We start from the raw sequence: 23,973 nt of genomic DNA on the forward strand, positions 1-23,973 counted from the left end.
CTGCTGAGACTGCCAGCCAGGGTGCTAACTGACTTCCGTTTGTGATGTGGACACCTGTCCGCTAGGAACTGGACTGACAGTATCAGACTCATTTCACATATGGGCCACCCAACAGAGAAATTGAACTGCCCAAACTAGGGGCAAGGTTGGGTTGAGACGAGGGTCAGAAACATGGGAGGGAAAGATGGTTGATGAGTACAAAATACATAGGTAAGTGGATCTAGTACACACAAGGAAGAAGAGAGTTCCTATTGTGTGGATAGCGCTTCCAATTTTGTGGACACAATCCATAGCATTTGAACCTGGTCTATAGAAAAAACAATTTAGTTAAATTGATGCAGTCCCCTAGTGCATTCAGTTATGTCAATAGAAACATGGTTATTTCAGTATAACTTGTTTTGATTAAACACTTCTCTGTCGACATAACTGCATTTCTGCTAGGGGGCTGCCCTGATTTAATTAATCAGTGAATAAACTGAATGTAGGTGAGGCCTTAGATGTCTAAGTGCTATGATTTGGGCCTGTAATTAATAGTGGGTGAAAAATTGGGCCTATAAAAATAGAGGCTGTTTTTAGATCAGGCTCATAATGTCTCCAGAGAGGTCTGTGTTCTAAAATAGGTCAGTCCCTGCACGTATGGCAGCAGACAGAACAGGTGCAACCTATGGTTTTCTACCTCTCTGTTGTACATCAGACCTCTAAGAGTCTGGGATTAATGACACCGAGACCTGGTCTACGCTTAAAAATTTTGCTGGCATAGCTATGTCGGGTAGGAATGTGAAAAAACTCACACCCCTGTCCACAAGAGCCCTAGGGTATGCCTACGCTTACCATTTAAAGTGCAAAAAGTCCCTTTTTTACACTAAAACAGCGGGAGTGTCTATACTTGTTAATGACTTTTTGCAGTGAAACTCAGAAGTTTCATCGCAAAAAGAAAACCACCTTCACGAGAGGCATATAGCTCTTACCGCTGTTCTTTTTGTGCTGCTGTGAAAGTGAAGACACGTTCTACCAGCGTAAACCCCCTTTGGCCTCTGAAGGATATCCCACAGTTCCAAAAGTGGCCACTCTGGCCAGCATCTCTGCTGCTCTGCTGCACGGAGGTCCGCCCCTCCCCCTATAAGCCCCGGGAAGTTTGAAACTCCCTTTCCGTTAGGGTGACCAGATGTCCCGATTTTATAGGGACAGTCCCGATTTTGGGGGCTTTTTCTTATATAGGCACCTATTACCCCCCACCACCCCCATCCCGATTTTTTAACACTTGCTATCTGGTCACCCTACTTTCCGTTTGCTTGTAGATGTGGCAGGGAAAGCAGCCAGACAGCAGGCGGTTTTTTAAAAAATCCCATGGAAGAAACCAGGAAGTAATAGGGCTGCTGGGACATGCTAGGCCAGCACGGAGCACTGAGCAGGGACCCAGAATGCCTTCCTCTCACCCCCCCCTTCCCACAAGACTTATTGAGAGAGCTGCACTGTGGGATAGCTGCCCTACAGCGCTGCTCTCATCGGGGATGGAAGTGCTGCTGGTGAAAACACTCTGACTCCTGAAGAATTGAGTGGGTACACAAACCAGAGTTCTACTTTCGCCGGTTCTCTATCACTGGTGAAATTCACAGCGCAAAAACTCTGTAAGTGTAGACATAGTCCTAGTTGAGACACAGTTATACCAGCAAAACAGTCCTTTTGCTGGTGTAGCTTATTTCGTTCGGGGAACTGGGATAAGCGATACTGGCAAAAGAACTCTTGCTAAAATAAGCTGCATCTCCGCTAGGAGTTTTTGCCTGGATAGCTGTACCAGTATAGCTGTACTGCCAAACCCTTTCTAATACAGACAAGACCTAAGACTTGAGTTGTGCTGATGCTCCTTTACTGGGGATCTATATCCTGACCTTGTAGAGGAATGGACCCCGTTGATACATAGGCCTCTTTCCAGTCAGTTCAGAGCTGTGTGTCTGGAGCTGTGTGTCTTGCCTTAGGCTTTGTCTACACCGGCACTTTGTCGGCAAAACTTTTGTCGTTTAGGGGTGTTTAAAAAACACACACACCCCTGAACGACAAAAGTTTTACTGACGAAAAGTGCCGGTCTGAACAGCGCTTTGTCGGCAGGAGCGCTCGCCCGCTGACAAACAGCAGCTACGCTGCGTGGCTTTTAGCGGCACGGCTGTAGCAGGACACCTGTGTCACTAAAAGCTTCGTAGTGTAGCCATACCCTTCAATGAAGTCTTAAAAGAATTTGGTCAAAGCAGCCAAATGCCTGGTGGAGATAGCAGCGCATGTGAGACCGTATCTCACAGCCAGTTCACCTGGGAATCTGCACCCACTCATTAAATGCTGCTCTTTTCTTGCTGAGCTCTGCTGAAAAGCTCAACAAAGATATAAAGCTCCTGCTCCTTGTCTCTCAACTTTTGCTCAACTCTCTCCATTTCCTAGTCCCATCCCACATTAGGAGCTTATAAATGACTTTCCCTTCCCTGGGCTTCATGTTTTCCCACCTGTTTTTCACTGTGCGCCCTCTCTTTTTCAAAACGAGAGAGCTGTGCGTCTAACCAGAGGAGGCCTGGAGGCTTTTCTAAAGATATGTAATGGCATCGTTCCCTTCTAAACCTGAAATGCCCAGAATATGGAGATTGTTTCCCTTGGCCTGTTTTCCAGGTCATCCAATTTCTCCTCAGAGCTGCTCATCCCCTCAGATCATGGAAGACAAATCCCCCTTTATGCCACTTGTATCACCAGCTACTTTTAGTAGCTCATTTTCTAAGTAAGACATTTGGGATTTAACATGAGAGCCCTCATCTCTGAGGGAATGTGTGTCTATTAAAATGCCTGGTTTTTTTCTCTCAGTTGCTATCTCCTGTGCTAAGCTCTGCATCCCACTGTCCTAGGGAGGAGGAGATTGCTTAAGCAAGTGAGTCTTTGGCCTCTTATGTATTTAGCCATCTGAATCCATCTGTGGCAATCCAAGAAATATCTGGGCAGTGTTTTTTGGTGTGCTTTTTTTAAACTTTTTGAATTTTTGTGATTGATGGGGTGTATACACCTCACGTGGACAGCAAAAAGGTTACTGGGAGCCCAAAGGCTCAGCTAGCTCACTCGTGGCATCTGGAGGGTGCATTAGGTACAGTTTGTTTAGCAGACCCAGCTGGGTAGGAGCTGGGTCATCCCATAAAGGGAGGCACTCAAAGCAGCGAGGGCAAGAAGGCCTTGGGAGCCTCTCCTGAGAAGAAAAGGAGTACTTGTGGCACCTTAGAGACTAACCAATTTATTTGAGCATAAGCTTTCATGAGCTACAGCTCACTTCATCGGAGAAGGGAGCTCTGCCAAAGGGCCAGGGACGGCACAGACACTGAGAAGCAACAGGAGTAGCCTGAGTCCCTGTGGCGGGTCTTGACCAAGGAGCAAGACCCCAGGCAGGTAGCCCTGTGGGTTGGTGCTCTGGAAGAGGAGCACGGAGCTGCGGAGAAGCCAGAGAGACTTAAAGCTGAAGCGTAGGATGGTCAGAGTGGCTTACGTCATGTGTGGTTCTGTTTGGGGCTTTTCTGCAGGTGAGCCCCAGGGAGTGGTCTGGGAATCCCCTGTTCTGAAAGAGCCCTGGAGGGGATGGAACCTGTGTTGGTGACTAGTGCAGTGCAGGGCATTGATACTCCGGAAGGGCTGGATGGTAGCATGACCTGGCCTGAGGGCCATATCATCACGCTAGGCCATAGGAGTCCAGGGGAGGTGGAAGTGTTGCCATGCTGGGCCTCACTGTGAGAGGGCGCTCTGGGATGGTGAGTTTGTCTCATTGTAGTTAATGAGATATGAAAACACTGATGAATAATAAGATCAAATTTCACTTGAGGAGAGCCGACATCAAGCTGTCATCATCTCCCAGGCAGCATGTGACCCTCAATATGCCTTTCCTCTTCGGCCTGTCATTTTAATTGAAACACACCCACTCTCCAGCTCCATGTGTAGGTGGCAGTAACTAACACTCCCAAAGTTTTGTCCCCGTGTGCACTGGATCTTGTGTAAAGACTGGGATGGATTCTTCTTGAGGGGGAAGGAGAGTCGGTCTCTCTCGGTCATGAATACAGAGCGGGCAGGTGGTGGTGGTCGGATCTTTCTGGGACATTACACTTTCCAGTCTGGGCGTTCGTGGAAGAGCTCATTACTGGTTCAAAGCAATGCCATGCCAGGTCATTGCCTGTGAACGAAGATCAAACAAGTTCTGCTGTGGAGCTCTGTCGGAACAGCCAGTGCGGGAGGGTGAGAGCGAGCATCGCTGCTCAGGATCCTGGCTGCGTGGTGTGCTATGTGCACGGTGTTTGTTGCCCAGTGAGAAGACACAGGGAGGGGGCGGGAAGCCTCGAGGCTTGTGTCCCTTTGCTCTTTGGTTGGGATCCGAAATGCTCTGCGCAGTGCACCTTCTGCTTGCTTAGCATTAAAGCTGTGAAGAGCCTCTGCTGGACTGTAATTATTACAACAGGGTCCACACAAGTTGGCAGACTCCACCAGGCTCTGCTTTAGTGGAGGTTTTTGGAGAAAGGCTCCGGCCAATCAGCTGGAACCTGTAGGATTGTGGGTGTAGGGAGGGAAGAAGTAGGGGCTGGTGGGCAGCTTTTTCCCCCTCTGGAAGACACAAAGCCCCTTACAAAGAACATGAGACCCTATTTTGAGGCACTGAGCTCTACCCCTACAAAGTAGAAGGGTTAGCTTATGGCTTATACAAGAGTAAACGGTATAGGGTACCTTGCCATCCCATTAAAGTCAGTAACATTTAATTGAAAAGGTAAAAAAGGTAAAAATGGAATCAGCCACTTTTGCTGAATACTTTACGGTCTCCACAGTCTGACCCAGGGCAGGCCATGCTTTGTGGGCTAGTGCGTAAATACATAAGTACACACAGAGCTGTCATGAGCTTTTGTCACATTGCAGATTCCTTTGTACCTGTACTCATCTTTGGTCAACTAAGGTTATGCTTTCACTGCCAAAAAGGTGAGTTTTTTGGAGTGGGATAAACAGTTTCCTTGCTGTAAAATCTTAGTGGAGACAGGCACCTGTCGTGTTTACCACAAGATGGCTAAGGGAGGTCAGCACTACACGCCTACCTGGGTTGACCTCACCTAGTCTACCTCATAGTAACACTACAGTTCCTCATCCCCACTGGGTTTTTGCCTGTTAAGGGTATGTCTTCACTAGCAACGTTAAAGCATGTACTGTGTAATCGCGGCACCAGCGCTGGGAGAAACCACCCCCATGAGGGGTGTAGCTACCAGGGCTGGGAGTGCAGCTCCCAGTGCTGGTGCAGTGTCTACACTGCCCCTTTACAGCACTGAAACTTGCAGCGCGCAGGGGGGTGTTTTTTCACACCCCTGAGCAAGACAGTTGCAGTGTGGTAAAATGGCAGTGTAGACCAGGCCTGAGTTAACCTGTGGTAAAAGCACACCTTTTTGTAGCAGTGAAGACAAAGCCTTAGGTGATAATGGGGTTCTTTGTTCCAATCTCTTCCCTTGGGAGCATGCGTTAAGGGGCTAAACCACAATTAGCCTGACCTTTAAAAGACAGATATGTGTAGAAACTAGGAATGAGATGTTTCGCCCTCTGCCTTTGGCATCAAAGGATGGGAATTATTTTATGGCCTTGTCTACAGCAGCAATTTTAGGGCAATCTCCTACCACTGGGATTAAGAGTGGGAGAGTGACAAGCCACTGTCCTTTTTACCATCATGTTATCTAGACCTGATCTGTGCAAGACAACATGGAGATAAAAATGCCTGCATCAAGACTACACTATTATTGTTATTGATTTCTTTATTTGTATGGTGGTAGCACCAATGTGCCCTGCTCCATGTGCTAGCCCTCTCACCCTCCCAAATACCATTGTTAAGGGAAAGATAGGAGATCTCCCTAAAATTGCCAGTGTAGATGTACCCATCAGGCAGTCCCTGATCTTAAGATAAACTCATGATGGGCTCTCTGATGTTTTATCACTGTTTGCTCACCTCTGTTGTGTGCCGATACTGGCCTCATATAGTTATTTCATTGTCTAGTTTAAAGAAAAGAGTAAGGATTTAATTGCACTGAGCTAGGGAGGTTTGAAAGAGCCCTGTGTAATCCACTCTTTGTATCACTGTGGTGTGGGGTATGCTAAGTGGCTTAATTGCTCCGAGATTTGTGCATGCCCTCTGAAGCACTGATTTATAATCATTCTTGGGATCTTAAAAATGTTTTACAAAGAGTTGCAAGGGTTCTTACTCCCATTTCACAATTGGAGAAACTGAGGCACGGAGCCATGAAGGTCAACATTTTCTAAAGGGCCGCTGATTTTTGCCCCAAAGCTGAAGGTATCTCAAATTATTGACGACTTCTGAAAATTTGGAGGCAGGTGACTTGTGCAAAATAACACTGCAAGTTAGTCAGCAAAAGACCCCAAGTCTCTAATTCTGTGTGTCTGATTTCCTTTGCACTTACACTAGTGTAAATCAGGAGTCGCTCTGTTGACGTCAGCACTTGAGACTTGAGCCATTTGGTATGGGAGAGAAATAGATGAAGAAGTGTCTGTTGCTTGACCCCTTCGTGTGGCTTTGTTGTATTTTAGAATTTGAGAAGTTTTAACTGCTGGCCCTTATGGAGTAAGGCTTATTGTGAGTGTCTGATGTTCCTGTTCTTCACTTTCCTTGGGATAATTTTCCTGGGCTTCACTAAATCAACATCAGAATTACATCAGCTATTGCATTTTTAATTGGATTAGTCCACTACCACTAATTGGATTAGTCCCTACCATAAAAAGAAAAGGAGGACTTGTGGTACCTTAGAGACTAACAAATTTGAGCATAAGCTTTCGTGAGCTACAGCTCACTTCATCGGATGCATGCAGTGGAAAATACAGTGGGGAGATTTTATATACACAGAGAACATGAAACAATGGGTGTTACCATACACACTGTAAGGAGAGTGATCAGGTAAGGTGAGCTATTACCAGAGGAGAGAAAAAAAACCTTTTGTAGTGATAATCAAGGTTGGCCATTTCCAGCAGTTGACAAGAATGTGTGAGGAATAGTGCGTGTGGGGGGAAATAAACATGGGAAATAGTTTTACTTTGTGTAATGACACATCCACTCCCAGGCTTTATTCAAGTCTTATGTAATGGTGTCCAGTTTGCAAATTAATTCCAATTCAGCAGTCTCTTGTTGGAGTCTGTTTTTGAAGTTTATTTGTTGAAGAATTGCGACTTTTAGGTCTGTAATTGAGTGACCAGAGAGAGTGAAGTGTTCTCCAACTGGTTTTTGAATGTTTATAATTCCTGACATCTGATTTGTGTCCATTTATTCTTTTACGTAGAGACTCTCTGGTTTGGCCAATGTACATGGCAGAGGGGCGTTGCTGGCACATGACGGCATATATCACATCGGTAGATGTGCAGGTGAACGACCCTCTGATAGAGTGGCTGATGTGATTAGGCCCTATGATGGTGTCCCCTGAATAGATATGTGGACATAGTTGGCAACGGGCTTTGTTGCAAGGATAGGTTCCTGGGTTAGTGTTTTGTTGTGTGGTTGCTGGTGGGTATTTGCTTCAGGTTGGGGGGCTGTCTGTAAGCAAGGACTGGCCTGTCTCCCAAGATCTGTGAGAGTGATGGGTCATCCTTCAGGATAGGTTGTAGATCCTTGATGATGCGTTGGAGGGGTTTTAGTTGGGGGCTGAAGGTGATGACTAGTGGCGTTCTGTTATTTTTTTTGTTGGGCCTTTCCAACTACTACAAGGATAATACAATACAAGGCAATACCAGGAGCTGGAGTACCTATGCGAAGCGCAGTCAGGAAAGTAACAAATGCTTTCCTCATGGATTGTATTTTCTAAATGGACAACCCACCTAATTCTCAATTACTGAGGGACAATCTCTACTCATTGATATATTTTGCTTTCCACAACCAAATCTCTGCACAACTTTTCATGAGTGATGTACCTGAGTATTCGTATTGTTAAATCTATCCACCTAAATTTGGGTTATTGCTGGTTATGTACTCTATGGATCATATGATTTTTAAAAACCTATCTTTGTATTTGTGGATAATCTAAGCACTATACCCAGATGTACAGACACTCTTTTCCCAACCTATGTATTATATACTTTTTTAATATTAGCTTTAATAAAATTTTATTGGACCAACTTCTGTTGGTGGAAGAGGGAGAAGCTTTGAGCTACACAGAGCTCTTATTCCAGTCTGGGAAAGGAACTCAGTGTATCACAGCTAACTACAAGATGGAACAGATTGTTCAACATAAATAGTTATCACATAGTTCAAGAGACCATTCAAGGTGAAGTGGCCTGTGAACACCTCTGCTGTCTATGTGTGACCTTGCAGACAGGTATATCCTATAGGGGTGAGACAAGGAAAAGGAGTTAATTTCCTGTCCTGCATCCCCTCCGCCCCCCATTGTTATCACTTTCTGCCTCTGTACTTACCCATCCATTCTTTATCTGGCTCTTCACACCAGCTCCAAAGAGTTACTGTTATAGATTGATCTGCAATTAAAAAGAGAAGAAATCTTTGTTAGCAGGTAGGAACCATATTACCTCAGTGAAGTCAATTAGATCATGGAAGGACCTGCCAAGTGAAACCCTACAACTGAAAGCCTCTTGGGGTATGGCTACACAGTAAAGAAAAACCTGTGGCTGCCCTGGACTTGGGCTTGCAGGGCTCGGGTTGTGGGGCTGTTTCATTACTGCGTAGACTTCTAGGCTCAGGCTGCTGCCCTCCACCTCACAGGGTCCTACAACCTGGGTCCCAGCCTGAGCCGGGAAGTCAACATAGCAATGAAACAGCCCCACAGCCCGAGTCCTGTGAGCCTGAGTCATCTGGCACAGGCTAGCTACAAGTATCTAGTTGCTGTATAGACATACCCTTGAGGAGGCAAATTCTCTGTCTACCCTAGAAGTTTGCACTGATGTAGCTACTAACCTGGTCCAAATGCCTACGGTAGATGTGCTGAACTGGTGCAATTTACTCTGATAAGTTACAGGAAAGTAAGGGGGCGGGGGCATGAAGTGAGTGAGCTGTGATAATTGAGAACAGCCGAGTTGCCCTATTGGAGAAGGCAATTAGTCTGTCTGCTCCGGTTACTTCAGAAAAGATGACTCTTCTCCCCATAATGTACCTGGCCTGTTCGTGGCCTGCAGGTTTGTCAGGGTAACTCTTGAGGGAAGAGGTGATGAAACTTCCTTTTCAGATCCAGGACATCTCATTTAATTAATGAAGGAACGTTGTCTCTTGTACTTGTGGGAGTAGGAAAGAGTGTATTTCATGATTCCCTGTATTTTCTGACTTTAGTGAAGACGCTACTACACCGATGGGAGAGCTTCTCCTGTCGGCAGACTTAGCTACTGTCTCTTGGGGGGTGGATTATGTCAACAGGAAAAGTTCTCCCCTTGACATAACCCTCCAGGTAGACAGTGCTAAGTTGGTATAACTACATTGCTCAGGGATGGGGATTTTTCACACCCCTAAGCAACGTAGTTATGCTGATATAGGTCTATAGCATAGATCTGACCTAAGATCTTGCCTTTGCCATCACAGCCATCAGTGGGCAGCCACTGGTATAGTTGCACCAGTGTAAGCCCCTAGTGTAGACAGGCAAAGAAGCTGAATGGTATGTCCACCCTTACTTCTGCGCTGCTGCTGGCGGCGGTGCTGCTTTCAGAGCTGGGCACCTGGAAAGCGGTGGCTGCTGGCAAGGAGCCCAGAGGTGCTGGGGTTATGAACTGCCAAGCCTTGAGGTGTTGGGGCTCAGCCCCAGCTAGCCCAGCACAAATTAAGCCCTGCTTACTGGATCTTAAGTTCATGCAATAGCATCGGTTGCAATGGAGCTATGAACCTACCCATTTTTTCATTAGTGATGGAAACGGAGCCAAAAAATGAATGTGAACCGGAGGAAATGTTGCAAAGTTGACAGTAAAAAGATGAAGTGAGCTGTAGCTCACGAAAGCTTATGCTCAAATAAATTGGTTAGTCTCGAAGGTGCCACAAGTACTCCTTTTCTTTTTGCGGATACAGGCTAACACGGCTGTTACTCTGAAACTAATACTTATGTTGTAATCAAGGTCTTTATTTATTGACAGCTGAAGTGGGGTTTTTTTAATAATTATTTTGTCAGCCTTCTGTGCAAATGGCCCGCCTCTTGTTATAACATTCTCAAATTGGCCCGCGGGTAGATCTAATTGAGTATCGCTGTGCTAGATTGTAGTGGTCCCTTCTGACCTTATAACCTATGGATCTAGAGCAGCGTTACCATAATAGAAGCAACAGAGTCTAGAGAAAATAATAAGGGGGAGAAGCTCTCGGTAGGTATATGGATGGCTTGCAGGTTACTTTAGATTGTTGCCTGGCAGAGGTTTGGCTTAGAACGGCTCTTGATTGGTTCACATGTCACAGACAGATCTCTGTGAAGTCACTGATTTCTCCCCTGTTGAACAGCTTCCCTGCCACAGTCTCTCCTCTGAGCTCTGCATGGAGGCCCTCTTCTCCACCTGTCTGCTCCACAATGATCTGTTGAAAGGTTTTTCCACATTTACTGTGCTTCTTGAGGTTTTATGAGCATGATTGTGGGAGGCATAGGAGTGGGTGACAGGAGACCGGGCTCCTAATTCCATCTGTGCTGGAGACTTGCTGAGTGTCTTGGAGAAATCATTGTCAGCTATGTTTTTAAGCTCAGCCACTGATTTTTGGGTGCCTTAATTTCTGGGTGTCCATCTCAAAGCACTCTGGGCCCAAGTTACAGAGCTGCTCTGCACCCACAAGTCCTGTTGGTGGCAGTTGGAGTTGTGGGTTCTCAACACTTGGCAAAACTGGGATGAAAGTGTCTGAAGTTGGACATCCAAAAACGGAGGTATTCGAAATCAGTGGCCTTAATCTCTGTGCCTCAATTTCCACATTTGTAAAACAGTGATAAGTATGCTTAATCACCTTTGTGAAGTGCTTGGAGATCCTTGGATGGAAGGCACTATGTAAGTGCTAAGTATTAACATAGTCATTACTAATGCAAACTCCCTTAGGGAAACAGATTATAGAATGTAACAGGGTTGTATGGAAATGTAATGGAGTTCTGTATCAATTACTGTATCCCAAAATAAACTATAGCAGTGAAGAGAAAATGGTAACTTTTCTGTAGGGTTGGGTTGGTTTTTGTTTTGTTGTTTTTGTTTTTTGCATTGTCCTGTAGTAGGGATACAATTAAATGGCACTGGATGGCCCAGAAGTCTATAGAAAGATTAGTCATTGTGATTACATTCTGTAAGATTTTTTTCCCCTAAGGGCTGCATCTGAATACAGCTTGACTAGCTCAGGCTGGATTGTAAATGTTCCCAATACAAGTAGATGGAGCTGCCCAGGTGCCTGCCCCACACAGTTATGTCCCTATAACTCACCAGCTGCCAGCTCCTGCTCCTCTGTGGGTTTCGTGATCATAATCATACTGGCTGCATGTCTCTGTCCCTGGGGCCTACTTAGGTCTCTGTTGATGTCACCATAGTAACCGTGCTAAAGGGAGGGGCAGACCACTGAAACCTGTTGCTGAGAGGCAGAGTGGCAGGAAAGAGCCATGTTTGGAGAGTGTAAAGCAAAGTCAGTCTAGGTCAGATGGGGCAGGCGTGGGTGATCCGCTTTCACTGTGTGCTGGAGAGAGATCAGTGGAGGAACTAGTCCTGAGAGTGGCAAGGTGACTGGACTGGACCCAGGTTTCTCTTTCAGCTGAAGGTGATGGGGTGGGTTAATCCAGTGGCTGCTGTTATGCCAGCTTTGTAGCAGCACATGCCAAGGGAGCTGGCATCCATGTCCATAATATCTGGAGTCGCAGCCATCTCATAGTACACTGCAGTGGGACATTGTGACATGGCTGCCTTGGCTCCTGATATCATAGGCTAAACATGATGATGGCTAAACAAACCTGGGGAGGGAAAGAACTTAATAGGCCGCAGAATAACATCATAAACAGACAAAATCTCTATCTTCCAGAAAAATCCAGCAGGTCCTGGAACCGGCAGACTTGGATAAGCTGGCAGGAGAAAAGAGATGCAGGAGAAAGACCGTAAGTACTGAATGCTGCATGCAGAGTGTTTCACTTGTGTTGCTGGTTCTCTCTTATTTTTTATCTCATGCCGATCGTCTCATAACAGAAAGCTCCTATCCTGGGTCACTTCCTCTCACAACCCCCCCGTATCTTCCACATGGCAGTCTGTCTATTCTGGTAGACCATAGTGAGAGAACTACTGTGTCCACCTTGGACCTTTGAAAATGTTGGCTCTACTGGCCGTCTTCAGTTAAAGGAGCAGATTTACCCAGGACTGGACAAAATCTAGGAAGCATTTATTTTCTGGGAGTCAGAATTCACGACTGTCTCACCCAGGTAACACTCTGGCAATGAGACTTTGCAAGGTCCTTTCACTTAAAAATACAGAGGGAGGTGGGTGATGCTTCCTAATTCATGGTTGGTTACGACAGCGACTGGGGCGTGCAGCTCTGAGATCAATGGCTCCAAAGCCGGACAAACAATTTCTATTTCCTGGATGGATCTTAAGTGCTCAGGCTTCAGTTTATTTTCATTTATTTTAGGACAACGGTTCTCAGAACCTTTTATTTTTTGCAGCTCTCTTCCTTTGTTTAGGTGAAGCCCTCTACATGTTATTAATAGACATGGGCAATCATAGGCATGGGCACAAACCAAAACCCCCGATCCAAACATCTCTTCCAAACTTTCAAGGATTTCTTTCCAAGGTTGGAGGCTGTCTTAGGGCTTGTCTACACAGGAACATTTACAGGCATTATAAATCCAGTATAATTATACAGTGCCCTCTTTCCACCACTCTTGTTGTGTAAAGGGGTATTAGTGTAACTGAGAATCAGGCTTGCCTAAAGTCACATAGGATAGGAAGCCTGTGTTGCAGCCAGGAATTGTACCCAGTGCTCTGAGTCCTAATCCAGTGATAAACCCTTCCAGAAGTTTGGGTCCATGCAAATTATAATGTCAACATACAAGCAGATTGGCTACATCACCAGTCAGAGATGCAAAGGAGAGGCTGTGCTATTCCATAAGAGAGACTAGTTAGCTTTGAATGGGAGGAAAATAATCGCTTGGCTTTTTCCTCTTGCATCCTTCATCCAAGGGATCTGGGCTGGGTTCCCAGGCCAGACCCAGGTGTTAGCTGGGTCTGGAAAGCAAATGCATCAGGCTGATAAATCAGCAGAGCCATTATAAATTAGAATCAATTTGGCAGACTGGGGGAGTTTTGCCCAACTCTAAAAATGAGGAGGGAAAGACCGTTCATCTCCGATGGAGGAGAAGAGGCTGAAAAGAAAGGAGAATTCCCTTTGTTAAATGTGGTCCCTGCAAGCCCTTGGTTATACCCCCTGCCAGGTCTCAGAACTGAAAGGCAGGGAAAAGAGCTTGTTGACCCAATGTTAACCTTCAACTGTCAGCCATTCAGTTTGCTGATCCTCACACCCCTCTCCTTAATCCCAAAGGGAGAAGGTACAAAGCCTACCCAGGGACTGTGCCATCTAATTAACATTAGGCTTGGGCAAGATTTTATCCTTCTTTGTGTTTGCAGCAACTGAAATTTAAATGATGCTTTCGCTTGCTCGTGTTCTAGCCTGGGCTGTCACTGGCCTTCATTATGTCCTAGCCAGTATATCTAATTCCTAGCCAATAACACATGCAAAATGTAATGCTACTGAGCTGTATATCTGTCAGATTATTTAGTAGCAAAATAAAAGCCAAGTGTTGGTCATTGGGGGGAGGGGAGGGGGGAGGGGAGAGAAGGGTAGATCTTATAGGAAAGAAAGCTGGAAAAGACCTCTGAGGCTGTATGCTCCATCTTTTGGCCAAAACAGTATAGTTCCCCACGATGATGTAGATGAGAGATGGACTGATAGGGCCTGATTTCCAGAGGTGCTGGACAGCTGCAATTCCCACTGACTTCAGTTGGAGTTATGGATCCTGAGCAGCTTTACAAATGAGGCCATAGTATCTGACTGGCCATTGGTGGTCTCACTATAGGCTGACCTAGAAGGAGGGAAGGAAATTTAGACAAAGTTCCCCCAAGCCAATGGCTCATTGGGCTGATGCAGGTTAAGGCACGTCAGTTTCACAGCCAGCTGTCCACAGAGGCCTGATGTGGCCAGCATCACATTTGACTGCCTTTGACTGCCCGAACTTGATGGAGCAAGTACCTATTTTGCAGCTGGGTGAACTGAAGGTGGCCTTTCAGCCTGAGATTGACTCCAACTCATGCCCTTCAGGATGGTAGCTGAGTGCTTTAACCACTCAGCCAGTAGAAATGAAGTGGGAGGAGAGGGAGACAAGATGCTGGTCTCTCTATAGCTTTTTGATGTCTAGGAAGCAAATTTTGCTCTCATTTATGCTGGGTACATGTACGCCTTAGTGACATGGGAATAGCCGAGGGTGAACTTGGCCCTAGGGATGGAGTGCTCTTATAAGTCACTTTCTAGTGGAGTTAAAGCTGCGGCCACATAACTCCGCCTTGTGATCACTGTACCCTTCCCCACTAGAGCTAGTGAGCTTTAATTCTTGGCAGGGAGACTGGATGCCCCAGGAGCTTGGTAAAGGGTTATAGACTATTTTACCTTTCAGCTGGAGATTCAAGAACTCGTAGCGATTAAAAGTTGTTTCGATCTGATGACCACTGAATGGCATGAAATGAGCTTGACGCTGTTGGTTTGGTTCCCAGTGGACAAGTGTCCACCTTCCCCAAAGGAGCATTACATGGCCTCCTTGTTGGTAAACACAGAAGAAGAAGACTGAATGAGCATGAAGACTGAACACTCCTTTGGCCGTAGGGGTGGTCCCTGTCTACCAGGTGTGGTGGAACAGTATGAGGAGAATCTTATTCTGCCGTTTCCCATGCCATTCTGGCTCTGAGGATGAACCATGGGCATTGTATCGTAACATCTAGTTAAGGAGGCTGTTACGCCCCCTTGACACACACTAACAGTTTAGTGATGCCAGGATTGTGTGCCTGGATCATTGTGATCCCAGCTTCATGCAGGATCAAAGACACTAGAATGCGGCTTTCTAACACTCTCGCGTCAGAACAATCATCACATAGAGAAATGGGCCTGCACCAGAAACCCATGTATAGAGACTCCCTCCTCCGCTGCAGAGCTTTGGGGAAGTTCTAATCCAGGTCTCTCTAATGGGTCTGAATGAAAACCTGTAATCTGTTTGGATTCAGACCCACACTTTGCCTCTCTTGCCCATCTTTACTTTTGGGTAAGTTGTTTTCGATTAGCTACATGCAACTAACTATCTTTTGATGCCATGGGGAAGGGTTGTATTCGGGGCACTGACAACTGTGGTCAGTCGATCAGATTACCGGCCTTGTAGCCTTCCCCTCTGCCCAGACTCTCTGTTTCACAGCCTCTAGCTGTGCCAGCTTTCCTGATCCTGTTTGCTTAAGTAATTGGCACTGCATACCGTGGGTAATCGGCTTATTTTTTTCTCTTCATAATTTGTATACAGTTCTCCCTTTCTCTTCTAAAGAGATAATTATGTAGCCTGTTTTTGTGAGCTGTCTAGGTATTTTGCCATGTGCTGACTGCAGTAACACACTTTTCCCATCATTAAATCCATTTTGTTTTTCTCTATAGACATTCCACTGCAAACACTAGAGAATTGACTCTAGAGCCCAATCCTGCTTTGACTGGGAGTTGAGGGGAATAGACTAGATGACATAACAGGTCCTTTCCTTTTCAGTTTTTATTTTACCGTGGGTTGATATTTAAAAGATAGGGGGGAAAACCCCAACATAATAACACATTCTTTCCTGGTTTATTCCTTTTCATTATACTAGAGGAGAGGGGACCCATTCTGGAAAGTTTGGATCTAGTTTCAAACTTCCCTGAAGTTTGAAGCTATTTGGGCTACTAAAGAGCTAGGGGCCAGCTGCGATATTTGGATTTTGAACGTTGCCAAAGCTAACGTTTTAGTTTGAATTCCTCTCCAGGTAAAACTCCTCTTTTATTTATTTTTCATTAAAATCTTGGCATCTTCCTCTTGCCCAGCTGTAAATCTGCTCTTACCTCTCCTCTCTAATCCTTTCCTTGGCTGCTAACATTATCATCCTCCTTGTTTCAGGGCCTGGCTCCCTACTGTTAGATCTCCTTATTGGATTTTTACCCTCCAATCTATTTAGTCTCCTCTGTGTGCTCAATATAGCCCTTTAACCCTTCAACACCCTTTCATCTCTGCCTCCCAACCTAGTTACCCTCCTGTGCCCTCCTCAACACATGCCTACAGCTCCAATTTGCATTGCTCCAAACAGTGTCTTTCAAGTTCCCTCCCTTCTCTCCAAATAATCATGCTTAGGTTTGATCTTGTTTTGCATGGCTTCTTTTTGTAAGCTGTCCAGAGAAGGCTTCTGAACCTGTATCACTGTCTCTAATCTCATTCTCTTTGTACACGATGGGTGGTTTATTGTAATCTCTTTTTCTATTTTTGGGTGGTGCAGCATGACGAAGATCAAATTGGTTTAAAAAACCCCACATTTTTCAAGAGGACATTGCCCAGAGATTTTAGTTCTCTGCAAGAGCCAAAAGGGTCACAATGCTCCTGGAGAGATTTTGGAAAGAGGTTAAGAAAGCTGAGACTCTTTCTTTTTTCCCTATAGAGGACTTGGGGTGATCTGATTTCTTACAGGAACTCTAAGAATTCCTCAGCCTCTCTCTGTTTTTCCACCCTTGTATGCCCCATCTTGCAGCCACTCTGAGCTTATGAGCACTAGCCAGAAATCCCTTCTGCACCAGACAGTGTGATCTGCAAGAGGAGTCAGGTTTGGGCCAAGATTTCCAGTGGTGCCTACTGATTTTTGGGTGTCCAGTGGGAGGCACCTTAAAGAGGTCTGATTTTCAGAGGACAAATGCGATGCAGTTTCTGAAAACTGGGCCCCTTTTAGGTATCTCAAGTTGAGCACCTAAAAACAGAGGCACCCAAAATCACTAGTTGCTTTTGAAAATCTTGGCTTTGAGCAATTAAAAGCTATCCCTCTGTTTTGTCCTTTGTTGGGATCCATGCCCCAGGCTGGGTGAGAGAGCAAACAATCAAGACCAGAAAGCAATCCCTAATTTCCTGGGGTGCATTACAGATTGTTAATTGCTAGACATCCAGGTCATCCTTAAAAGTCTGGAACTGAACCTTTACACCAAGAAAAAAATAATTGATTTTAGTCAAACGGAAAATTACAGAGCAATCCTGCCTCTGCATTGAGGCAAGTCTCACTGTGCCTTAGTTCCCTCTCTGTAAAATAATAATACTGTATGTATGATAGTAATACCCAGCTCTTATATAGCACTTGTCATTCATAGATCTAAAAACGTTTTACAAAGGAGATCAGTAGCCTTATCCTCATTTTACAGATAGGAAAACTGAGGCACGGAGCAGGGATGGGACTTACCCAAGGGCACTCAGTAGGCCAGTGGCCAAGCTGAGACTAGATAGAACCCAGCTCCCCTGAGTCCTGACAGGGACTGACAGTGCGTTTGTTTAGCACGTGGTGGGATGGGGTCCTGATCTCAGTTGGGGCCTCATGGCACTGCTGTAACGTGCAGTATCTCTTCTCTGGATAAAGCAAGAGTTCAGTTCGCAGGGCTGTCCCTTCAGCACCATCTCAGGGCTAACTGTGCAGTGATAAATGATGGGCCAGATCCTCCGTTAGCGTAAATCAGTGTCGCTCCGTGGCAATCAGTGGAGCCAGGCTGACTTACACCAGCTGAGGTTATGGCCCAAGTTGTCTGTACTCTGTGTGCTGCAGAACTGGCGATGATGTGGCACCTGTGGTATCTGTCTTGCCGCCCCCAGCCCAGAGAGCCTGTTAATGAAATACAGTCTCACTTGGAAGGAATGTGGAAATCCAGCCATTGGATGAATGACCATTGGTTCCCGGTGCTCTAATCACCCAGCCTGCCTTACAATAGAGGGATAAAGCAGCTGAGACAAACACTTCATATCATTTTGTTTCACAGCCCCCACACTGACGCAGCACCATTATTTTTAGACAATCTGGTTCTTTGTTTGTGGCATGTCTTTATTCGGGCACCATGGAATGATAAGCATGCTTTATTCTGTGTGTTGGCCAAGGCAGCATGTTTATATTCAGAGGGGTGCTGGTGGTAGCAGTTTAAGTCAGAACACAAGCCCTTGTCTCACTGAACAGCCAGAGTGAGTGTGAAACACGGGGAGAAAGAGTCAGACGTACCAGTGTTCAAATCCAGAGACACCTGATCCATTTCTTACTATGCCTGGCTTTTCATCTTTCTGCGCCATTGCCTTCTGCAACCAGCCAGCCACTCCCTAGGCCTTGATTGGCCCATCTCCTCCTCCTTTTTGTGCCTTTCCAGCTACTTTGTGATCTCAAAGCCTTTGTCTCTATAGCACTGATATGTGTTGCTATGGCTAAGGCTGTGATTCACAGCAGTGTTTACATCTTACCTGTAACTGGAGATATATATGTGTGTGTTTGCACTGAGCACTTTCCCACTGTTCAGTTTTATTTACACTGGGGAAAAAAATCCCTGGGAAAGAGACCCTACTACAGAGGCAGGTGGGGCGGGGTGTGGGGGGGAAGAGCTGTCACAGAAGGCCTAGTCTGGAGAAGAGAGTGATGAGCAAAAAAATAAAGGGTCAATTTGAGTGTGGGTGGCTGGTTGGTGGTGTGTGAGAGAGAGATGGTTTTGATTTAACTGGGATGGGCACATGTTCAAACCCAGACTGGCTTCATGGGAGGGGGAAGGATGTGTATGGAGTGTCTGTATAGGTGGGGGTCATATGTTCTGACCTGCACATCATCCCTCCATAGATCACATTTAGCAATGACTGCAAAACCTTGCTCTCAGCCCTATACTTTCCTGGGTGTCCGTTTGCATATGATATCAATGTGGATTGTAGGGAGCTTCTTTTGGGTCATGATTTGCCACAGAGGAAACTTGAGGAGATGAGTATTACCCAGAACGGCTGGGGAGGATGGAAGGAGGAATTCTTCTCAGACATCTTTAGTCCTTTTGTTATTTGAGTTCCATTTAATGGAAGCTGCACATCTCAAGGTTGCTGCTGGCCTGGACCACAATTGTTTTCCAAAAACGAGACAGTCAGTCACAGTCCCACCTAGGTTGTTTTACTGCGTGAATGCCAGCTCTGCTGCCATGATGACAGCCACATCCTTTGGTACTAAGTGGATGGTTCCCAGTGCTTGTATCCCAGCTCGGAAGGTCAGATTCACACTCCAGGAAGTACAGGGTGCATCACCAGCTGACAATGGACTGGTTTTCTTCATTCTATTTTTTGCTCACCAACAACTTATTTCCACTCCTAGCCTCTCCCTTCCCATTGACCTGTCAGCCTGGATAGGACAGAGCAGAGAGGGCCACAGAGAGTACCTCTTGCCTCACCCAGACTGGGGGTATAAATTGTTCGCTGCAAGTACTTTTACAAATGACCCTCTTTTATAGTATAGATGGATCCTCTGCCCACCCAACCCCTACTGCCCCCTGTCTCCTTGTGTCTCTATCTTTCTCTTCACTAGACATGCTACATGGGGCATATAGGTAGGAGAAAGCATACTGCATTCTGGGCTGACAGAGGGTCCTGCTGTCCTGTGTAGCCCTAGGCATTGGCTGCGGTACTGGGACTGGAAGTATAACCGGTAGTGCTCTCTGTATCAGGCAGTCCGTGTTTAGCATGGCTGTCTGTCCCTAATAAAGCAACGTACCTTGCAGCAGTCGATGCTTTCCTCATCTTACTCCAGGTCTCAGATCTCAATCCTAGGCTCATCCTTCTCTGATTTAATTGGGAGTCAGGGAGAATCCCAGGCTTTGGCTGGTTGCCATGGAACAAAACTAGCATCTTAAGAGGAAATGGGTCTCTTGAGCGGCTACATGGTTATGAACCCACTGCACATTTGGTTTCTTCCCACGCTGGGGGTCCACGTGTAAACTGGCTCCTTGGGAGAGGGACAGACACTGTGCATGTTGATGCTCTTGCCTTGTGCCATCCGGATTTGTGAGGGGATAAGGAGCAGGCGTTGCTAGGGCTCACAATTGCTGGCTGCTGTTCTGCTTTGTGGCCCAGCCTCTTTTCCACCTTTCCCTTTGCTTCCCCGCCACACTGCCTGGCAGTAGCCTCTTCTTTAGGTGCCTCCTCCCCCTTCTCCTATATGTCATGTGTCCATATACCCCAATTTGTAACTTCATTTTTTTTTTTGGACCTCTTCCCCCAACAACAGCAAGGACAGATGAGTTTCAAAGTTCCATTATCACCTTGTGAGTCTTGGCTGTGAAGATGGAGGCACCATGGCAATTTGCATATACTGATGATTATCATCTCGGGATGAGGGTGTTGTTCCCCAACATTAACCTTGCCTCAGATCTCCAAATTCCTAATAACACTACTACTTGTGCTCTGCCTGCAGCATGTGTTGATCAAGGCTGTATTGAAACTTCTGAACATTGCTTGGAAATGCAAGGTCTCAGTAGAGCTTCTAAGCAGTGCTGTGGCTGGCTGAAAAGATCCAGGTTGAAGTTCCTGAGTGAGGAGTAGAGTTAGAGGCTAGGCTCACTCACAGGACTACGTGACTGAAGGCCAGTCCCTAGCACACACCCCAAAAAAGATAGGGTTTTAAAAATTGTGACACCTGTCTTGGAAACTCAGCTTCTGGCTCACTCCACCCTGGAAACCAAATTCAACCCTGCAGTAACTCCACAGAAGGGAATGGGAGATGAGTTGGATCCCTCAGTGCTTAAATGAAAGGTCTCACTTCCCATAAAACAGGGATGTTTCTTCTTAGATTTCAAACTCTGCTGCCTAATTTTACATCAGCAGATATAGGATCTGATATAGCTCTGTCAGAGACCGAGACCTTTAAAGATGGAGAGCCCATGAAAGCACAACCATCGTCCATTAATATTCAACTAGGTCGTCAATGCTCTCTGACAGGGAACTCGCTCTATGTGTGCCGTTGCTAAACCCTCCTACAATTGTTAGCATGAAAGGGTCAGTGATGCACAGCTCAGCTTCAGAAATGCACCAAAACCTGCAGTTCCTGTTCCTTCAAAGTGATCCCCAATTCTCTGATGCTCACCTGGTTCCTCCTTCAGGTACTGCAGAGAAGGATGTACCACAGGAATAATGAAAAGCTGCAGGTGCCAGGGAAACAACTACAACCCACTTAGAAGACATGCATATAGCTCACCAAAAGGTTGGCCTGGTAACAGTGCTCTGCATTACCATGTTAGTCTCTAAGGTGCCACAAGTACTCCTTTTCTTTCTGCATTACCATGGACTCCCAAGTAAGATTCCTGGTCCTGCCTCCCCAGGTTACCATGTGCAGGTAAAGCCGCCACAGCAGCATGCTCAGACCCTGAGGGAGAGACACGACATTGTGTTGCTGGCTAATCAAAGATTGATGCTGATGAACACCAAGGGGGAACTTTCTTCAACTTTTCTTAGCCAGTTTGTGGGTGGCTCTGAGATTAGTTCAAGGACCAGTGACTATAATGATTTATACCAGTAGAGGTTCAAACCACAGTGTTTTTGAGAAAAGATGGTCTAGTGGTTAGGCTACTAGTCTGGTGCTTGGGGGGATCTGAGTTCAATTCCCTTCTCCGCTACAGATTTTCTTGGGCAAGTCACTTAATCTCTGTGAGTTTGTCCCTTTATCTGCTCCCACGTAGTTAGTTAGTTCTGTTGTTCAGAAAAACAACCTCGGTGCTAGCCTCCTGGTGTATCAGTTTGGGATCTGATGATTCTATCATTGTTTGTAATAAATTGGCCTAGAATAATGGATCTTTTGTGAAAGGCTGACGAAGCTCTTGGGTTGTGTGGATAATATTATTAGACAAGTTTGCATTGATGGAATAAGTCTGAATTACTTCACATAAACATGCATTCAATTAAGAATTAAATCAATACTTTCTGGGCCTTCTTCCAGATCCGGAAGTAGAGAAGGCACTCTACTTAGGGTTGGGTTTTATTTCTGTCAGCCTGTCTCTATCTCTAAGGACTTGTCTACACTACCACTTTTGTCGGTATCACTTTTGTCACTCAGGGCTGTGAAAAAACCACTTCCCTGAGCGACATAAATTACACCGACAAAAGCACTGGTGTGGACAGCACTACATCAGCAGGAGAGTTTCTCCCACTGACCTAGCTCCCACCCCTTGTGGAGGTGGTTCTATTATGTCTCCCTTCAGCATAGAGCAGCTACATGAGTGATCTTACAGCGGCATAGCTGCAGCGGTACAGCTGTGCCACTGTAAGCTCACTAGTGTGGACAAGCCCTACTAGTGGTTTCATATCGCATTTTGGGGGGTTCCCAGAGGGGTTGGCCCCTTAACGAAAATCACATTGTGATGCTGCATCTTGATGTTGAATCTTCACGTTGCAGCACTGAGTCAGTGCATGAAAGCATTGTGAAGCTGGACCATCATGTTGATGGGGCATTAGCACACCATATTAATAATTGGCTTTCCTGTGCCAGTCCCGAGGAGATATTGAACAGGAGCAGCAATGCTAGTCACGAAACAAACCAACAGAGCCTGGAAAACATTACTTACTTTCAGACATGGATTATTAAATGGGTTATTTTCCCATCGTTAAACCTGTCTAATGTTTCGTTATTATCCTTTGGCCTTTTGCATAGTAATATTGTAATTGTTGGGAACGAGGAGGTGTCCTCTGGGATCCCCGTCCATTTGATCTATTTAATCCTCTGCTACAAGGCATGTCTCATCTGATGGCCCCCTCCTTCTGGCTGAATGGAACTCCTTCTGGAGCACATCAGCTCCACCCCATCTCATCCACAGGAAGCTGCTAAGGAAAACAAGTCCAGCAGGAAAAGGCCTGTTTCTGAACAGCCAGTAAAACTCATTTGTCCATTTCTCTGACTGGACTGGATGATTCACCCTCATTGTTTTGTTAATTGTTTTAATAGCAGACACAGAGCTCTTTGTTTTCCTGCATTCTGTAACTAACAATGAGGAACCAGTGAGCAGCATATCATTCTCAGTAACACACTGTGCTGAGCTATGCGTTTGTATGCCTCACATCTCCACTATACCCTAGTAAATCAAAGCCAAGTGGGATACTCCCTCCCTCCCCGTTGTCAAATATGTCACATTAGCCACATCCCTGGAACCTGCTGCACTGACAGAGTGGAACTGAGCTCAGCAGGCTGCTCTAGAGACCCCTGTGGTGACAGTGTAACCTGCAAGGAGCATGTGGATATTTGTCTCCCTCTAGGGGCTGCTCCACATACGAGGTTTATGAGTCTACGACTATTACTTCCGGTTTAAAGAGGTTTATGAGCCACGCTACTATTGCTTTAGCTGAAACAGTAACGGTTCATGCTTTCGCGCTGAGGTTTCCGATTCCAGCCCTGCTGTTGGCCCAAGCAGTGTCAGTTAAAACGGCATAGTGGAACAGTGGCTTAGCACAGACAGGCACTATTCCTATTGTGTTTGAAACACTGGGCATTTTATTTTCTTCATTAGTGTGGCCATTTAGTAGCTGGAATGATAAAACATCCCCAAGTGTAAGTTGCGGTCTAATAACCAACACTCCTCATTGATGGCCGGTGGTGATTTATCTTTCATCATTCATGCCTAATGATGCAACTCATTGTGGTGTGGGGTTACTATGCAATAATGCCCAGCCTGCTGTGCCATTTTATGTAACCATATAATTATAAGCTGGGAGGCGGTGTTTATATAGCTATATCTATAACAGTAATAATATAATATAATAACACTGCTGCTGTTCTTTAATGTCTGACTGGCTTGATCTGATGGAAAGGCAGTTCCCTTGTTTCCTTCTCAGCTGCCCATAGGAAGTTCCTCAGACTTGCCCTTGTTTTATCACTCTGGTCTGCTATCATCCCACCTGTGGGGTCACTAATGGGGCTGCTGGCATTATTACCATTCCCCTTGGGTGCTAC

The 23,973-nt window shown here is 45.9% G+C and overlaps 1 protein-coding gene across 2 annotated transcripts in view; it reads left to right on the forward strand.

Annotated features, from left to right (window-relative positions):
• The first annotated feature begins 11,576 nt into the window (after positions 1–11,576).
• RASSF7 (Ras association domain family member 7) overlaps positions 11,577–23,973 on the forward strand; it is a 122,345-nt gene continuing 109,948 nt past the window's right edge. The window contains exons 1-2 of one of the 2 annotated variants that reach the window (XM_073347118.2): positions 11,577–11,731; positions 11,990–12,062. The gene's annotated coding sequence lies outside the window, so the exon portion shown is untranslated. The remainder of the gene's footprint in view (positions 11,732–11,989; positions 12,063–23,973) is intronic. The other variant, XM_073347117.2, reaches the window with a different exon arrangement.

The sequence above is a fragment of the Lepidochelys kempii genome, chromosome 6 (assembly GCF_965140285.1).
Source record: "Lepidochelys kempii isolate rLepKem1 chromosome 6, rLepKem1.hap1, whole genome shotgun sequence".
In the NCBI taxonomy this organism is placed as follows: Eukaryota; Metazoa; Chordata; order Testudines; family Cheloniidae; genus Lepidochelys; species Lepidochelys kempii.